Below are 6,193 nucleotides of genomic sequence, written 5' to 3'. Positions count from 1 at the left end.
TGCAGGGTCAGCGCTGTTTATCCTTCCTCCGTGCCACCATCCATCATGTCCAGATCTGCAGCGATCCAGGAGAATTCCCAATTCCCTGCTATGGGCCGGGGTGGGAGCGCCCACGGTGGCGGTGGAGGGCAGGAAGAGCTCAAATCCCGCCAGCTGCGCTCCATGAGTGCTCCTGGAAATCCGGGCTGGGAGCAGCCCAAAGCTCTGCTGCAGCTTCCTGGAGCGTTTCCCCTTTTCCCTGGCCTGGAGGCTGCAGCTGTCCCGAGGCACGGCCATGCCCCAGGAATGCCTGATAACAAGGGGGGAAGTGTCAAACCCCCGTTAGGCTGTCGAGAGAAATAAATCAGGGACACATTCATGGCATTCCCGACAGGAATCCTCACACGGGAAGCAGCTGGACACCCACCACCCTATGCAGTGACAGGGATTTGTCACTGTGTCCCATCCTAGCAGGGTGTAACCCACTGCTCACGCTGGAAAGCAGCTCCCACTGGTGCTGGGAGGGAAGCCTGGCTGTTCCAGGGGTGTCACTGCTCTGGGGCCACATCTGGAGGAGCCCCTGCCGCTTGGCTGCAGCAGCTGGCTGGCTCCAGCCCCTGGAAGGAGTCCTTTGCCTGGCCATGGAAAACCATTAGGACTCTGAGCAGGGTCCAGGCCAGCTGGACACGATCTGCAGCCTCTGAGGAGCTCCCCAAATGTGCCAAAATGTGGCTTTTCTTTGAAGCTCAGACACCTCCATGGCTCTCCAGGGAAATCGGGAGGTGCAGGGGGCCAGCAGCTCCTCTGCCTGGGTAGATCCCAGCTGGGATGGCACTCCCATGGGGAATGGTGGCATTTGGTGGCACCTCAGAGGTGGCAATGGGCAGAGGGAAAGGAGGGAAAGCCTTGCTGCTCCACGAGATCTGTTGAAAATCCAAATCATGGGCCCTGAGAATCCTTTCAGGGAAGGAGGAGCTGCCAGGCTTCCTGTAGCCTTTAGGATGCTACAAAGTGAATTTTCCCAACTCCCTGAGCCAGACTGGCACCAGTCAGTTAAAAAATGGGAAGAGCTGGAGTCTGTCCTGGCCTTGGGAGCGGAATCCTGCTGGTGTGGGCACCCCTGGGGCTTTGGGAGCCTTAGAGAGGGTGGGAACAGGGATTGGGATAGGGATGAGGAAGAGGATGGAGACAAGAAAGGGGATGAGGAGACAAGATGAGGATAAGGGTGGGGACCATGATGGGGATGGGATCAAGGATGAGGATGGGGAGGTGGGAATGGGACAGAAACGGGGATGGGACAGAAACAGGGACATTGGGATGGGGACAAGGATTGGGATGGGGAGATGGGAATGGGTAGGGATGGGGATAGGGATGGACAGAGACAGGGATGGGCATTGGGATGGGGACAGGGATGGGAACAGGGATAAAGATGGAGACAAGGATGGGAACGGGGATATGGATGGGGATAAGACAAGGATGAGGAGGGGCAATACGGAATGGAGAGGAAGGTGAGGAAAGAGGCAAGGATGGGGATGTGGATGGGCACAGGAATAGGTTTTGGGATGTAGATGGGATTGGGGATAGGGATGAGGATGAAGATGGGGACAAGGATGAGGCTGGGGACAGGACATGGATGGGGACAGGGACAAGGACAGGGACAGGCTGTGCTCGCCCACACCCCGTGCTGGGAAGGGAGGTGGTGGCACAGGGACCCTGTAATCACTTCCATGTGCCTCAGCACAGCCTCTGGCTGCAGGGTCCATCCCTTCTCTCAGCTTGGGCATAAAAACAATCCAGAGCCGTTTCCTGGGAGGCATTTTGGGCAGAAACAGATGTGCTGACATTATGGAAACGGGGGGAAATCTGGGATGGGGCTGAGGATGGATCTGTCCCCACCCAGCAGCCACTCCCAGCTGGAGTGTGCTGAAATTCCCTGTGCTAAACTGGGAGCACCAGGACAAGGCTGTGCTCACTCTCCTGCCAGATGTGGCTGCTGGGCTGGGCTGGCACCTCCCTGTCCTGCCCAAGCCTCACCTTCCCCTGGGCTCCAGCCAGGAGCAGGAGAAGCAGAGGAATCCCGGGGCAGGAAATCCTGGCAGGCTCTGTCCCCCCCGAGCCTGGCAGCGCTGGAATTGCTGAGCAGAGATAAGGGCAGCAGCAGCAGGAAACCCTCACCTCTCCCGAGAGGGCAGGAAGGGAAAGGAAGGGAAGGGAAGGGAAGGGAAGGGAAGGGAAGGGAAGGGAAGGGAAGGGAAGGGAAGGGAAGGGAAGGGAAGGGAAGGGAAGGGAAGGGAAGGGAAGGGAAGGGAAGGGAAGGGAAGGGAAGGGAAGGGAAGGGAAGGGAAGGGAAGGGAAGGGAAGGGAAGGGAAGGGAAGGGAAGGGAAGGGAAGGGAAGGGAAGGGAAGGGAAGGGAAGGGAAGGGAAGGGAAGGGAAGGGAAGGGAAGGGAAGGGAAGGGAAGCGCCATTCCCGGCGCTGGGAGCGGGGCAGCAGCAGCAGAGGCTCTCAGGATGCCGATGGGGGATTTGGGATGTCTGCAGGGCTGGGATGAGGGCAGGGATTCAGCAGTGCTGGCACGGCTCAAACAGCAGGGTCCCGCTGCCAGCTGGGTTAGTGGGTCACTGCAGCAAAGCCCTTGGAGCATTTCTGCCCCTGGATGTGGGAAACCAGCCCTGCTCAAGGCAGGAAGGGCCGGGAACTCCTGCCTTGGACAGGGCTCTGCACCCTGAGCTCCCTCAGGCAGCACCAAAAAGGGTTTTGGCCTCATGTCCTAAGAAAAGGAGAAATCTCTGGGGACCTCCCTTATGGAATCATGGAATTGCTGAGGTTGGAAAAGCCCTCTAAGATCGTCCAGTCCAACCTTCCCCCAGCACTGACCCTGTCGCCAGGTGCCACATCCACATGGATTTAAAATCCCTCCAGGATGGGGAATCCATCACTGCCCTGGGCAGCTGTGCCAGAGCTGGATGAACATTTTTTGTGAAGAATTTTTCTCAATATCCAATCCAAACCTCCCCTGGCACAGCTTGAGGCTGTTTCCTCTTTCCTGTCGCTGTTCCCTGGGGGCACAGCCTGACCCACACTTGGCTGTCCTCTCCTTTCATGGAATGATAGAAAGAAAATTCCTCCATCCTTAATAAGTGGAATCTGCTGGATAACACCAGCCAAATGTGACAGCAGCATTTCTGGGGCTCTGGAAAAGCAGAGAGAACAAACCCAGGCCCCATCAGCTGCCCCTGGCCCAGGAAGGTCTCCTGGCACAGCCCTGGCTTTGAGCTCATCCCTCAGGAGCCATCTGGGAACCCCCATCTGGAGCCCCATTCCAGCAGCAGGAACGAGCTCTGAGCTGTGCCAGGGACAGAGGGACACTCTCTGGGTGGCTGTGCCCTCCTGTGGGGTGGCTCTATGTCCCTCAGGCCATCCTGGGGGGTTTCTCCCTCTCCCTGCCTTCCCTGGGGCTGTTTCCTTTCCTGGGAGCAGGGCAGGTCCCCCCAGCTCTCCACATCTCCATTTTTGGGAACACTCCTCATCCATTTTCCTCCCGATTCCTTGACTCAGCTTCGCCTCGTGACTCAGCAGCTCCTGGCCCTGGCCTGCTGCAGGGACACAATTCCCAAAGGATCCAGGCATGGATTCACTTCCCAAAGGATCCAGGGATGGATTCTCTTCCCAATGGATGCAGAGATGGATTTACTTCTCAGTGGATTCAGGGATGGATTCACTTCCCAAAGGATCTAGGGGTGGATTCACTTCCCAAAGGATCCAGGGATGGATTCCCAAAGGATTCAGGGATGGATTCACTTCCCAAAGGATCCAGGCATGGATTCTCTTCCCAATGGATGCAGAGATGGATTTACTTCTCAGCGGAATTCAGGGATGGATTCACGTCCCAAAGGATCCAGGGATGGATTCCCAAAGGATTCAGGGATGGATTCACTTCCCAAAGGATCCAGACATGGATTCAGTTCCCAGTGGATCCAGGGATGAATTTAATTCCCAAAGGATCCAGGGATGGATTCTCTTCCCAAAGGATCCAGGGATGGATTCACTTCCCAATGGATGCAGAGATGGATTTACTTCTCAGCGGATCTAGGGATGGATTCACTTCCCAAAGGATCCAGGGATGGATTCCCAAAGGATTCAAGGATGGATTCACTTCCCAAAGGATCCAGGGATGGATTCTCTTCCCAATGGATGCAGAGATGGATTTACTTCTCAGCAGATTCAGGGATGGATTCACGTCCCAAAGGATCTAGGGATGGATTCACTTCCCAAAGGATCTAGGGATGGATTCCCAAAGGATCTAGGGATGGATTCACTTCCCAAAGGATCCAGGCATGGATTCAGTTCCCAGTGGATCCAGGGATGAATTTAATTCCCAAAGGATCCAGGCATGGATTCAGTTCCCAGTGGATCCAGGATTTGCCCAAGGACAGCCATCCATGCTGCAGAGATTTCCCACTCTCCAGCTGTGACCCAGCACAGATCTTTCTGCCCAGGACATCACAGCTGTTGTGGGAGAGAGGTTTTCCCTATGGAGAGTTGGAATTATGGGGTCCAGAACAAGATTTTTATAAAAAGAGGGATTCTTGGCAATCTGGCTGGAGCAGAAATGTGGGAAGAGGTTTCAGTGCATGGAGAGAGGAAAACCAAGCTGGATGAAGCTCAGAGCCACCAGGTCTGGTGGGAGCTGTCCCTGCCCATGGCAGGGGCTGGAATGGGATGGGATTTAAGGTCCCTTCCAACCCAAACCCTTCTGGGATTCCAGGATTATGCAGCTGGGAGGATTCAGTGGGAGCTCAGCTCTCCCAACATCCCGAGGAGCTGAAAACTCACAGGATGGAAAAACACGGAAAAAACTCCCTGAGCCATCTGAGCCCCAGCCCAAGAAACACTCCAGGTTTTACAATGTATTTTAAGACAGAAAGGTAAAGAAAAGTTGTTTTTTTTTTTTTTTTTAATTTAAACCTCTGGGGCTCTCCTTTCTTCCTTCCTTCCTTCCTCTCTCTAAATATTGCAGCAAAGCTGTTTTTGCTCCGGCAGCTGCCGGATGAGCGTGAGGAGCCCTGAGAGGCACAGAGCTCGCAGGGAGCTCCCAGCCCTGCCTGACTCTGATTCCTGCTCCCCAAGATTGGCCAGGAGCTCCTTATTTGGTCCAGGCTCCAGCAAATTCCCTGGCAGAGGGGATTGCAGGGAAATGAGCAGCACAGATGGGTTTGTGCTGGGGCATCCAGGAGGGAGAGGGCTCAGAGCAGAGAGAAAATCAGAACTCAGAGCAGAGTGAAAATCGGGGCTCAGAGAAAAATCGGGCTCAGAGCAGGGAGAAAATCAGGGCTCGGAGAGAGAGAAAATCAGAGCCCAGAGCAGAGGGGAAATCAGGGCTCAAAACAGGGAGAAAATCAGGGCTCAAAACAGGGAGAAAATTGGGGTTCAGAGCAGGGAGAAAATCAGGGCTCAGAGCAGAGAGAAAATCGAGGTTCAGAGCAGGGAGAAAATCGGGGTTCAGAGCAGGGAGAAAATCAGGGCTCAGAGCAGGGAGAAAATCAGAGCTCAGAGCAGGGATAAAATCAGGGTTTAGAGAGAGAGAAAATCAGAGCCCAGAGGAGAGATACAATCAGGACTCAGAGCAGAGATACAATCAGGGCCCAGAGAGGGAGAAAATCAGAGCTCAGAGCAGGGATAAAATCAGGGGTGTTTCCAGGGAGTCTCTGTTTGTCCCTGCAGCACAGAGCAGACACACACTGCCTGTCCCCATCACTCTCCAGAGCAGAATCACAGAATTCCCTGAGCTGGAACTGCCCCCAAGGATCAGAGCCCAGCTCCTGGCCCTGCACAGACCCCCAATAATCCCACCCTGGGCATCCCTGGCAGCTCCTGGAGCTCTGGCAGCCTCGGGAATGTCACCATTCCCTGGGGAGCCTGGGCAGTGCCAGCACCCTCTGGGGAAAGAAAATTTTCCTGAAATCCAACCCAAACCCTCCCCTGCACAGGTCTGATCCTGCCCCATCCCAGGCCTCTGCCCCCAGCACGTGCTGGGCTGAGCTGCTGCAGCTTTGAGACCCTTCCTCGGGTGTTTATACCCCAAATCAAGAGTTTGCTGCAGAATTAGGCTTTATTTGTTGCATGGATTAGGCGCCCCTGGAATCTGGCCAGCTTGTCCCCAGCTGGGAGTGAACAGGGAATCCCAGAATGGTTTGGGTTGGAAAGGACCTTA

Source organism: Zonotrichia albicollis, chromosome 6 (assembly GCF_047830755.1).
Source record: "Zonotrichia albicollis isolate bZonAlb1 chromosome 6, bZonAlb1.hap1, whole genome shotgun sequence".
Classification (NCBI taxonomy): domain Eukaryota; kingdom Metazoa; phylum Chordata; class Aves; order Passeriformes; family Passerellidae; genus Zonotrichia; species Zonotrichia albicollis.
The sequence above is the reverse complement of the archived record's forward strand: the minus strand, read 5'-3'. Positions refer to the sequence as shown.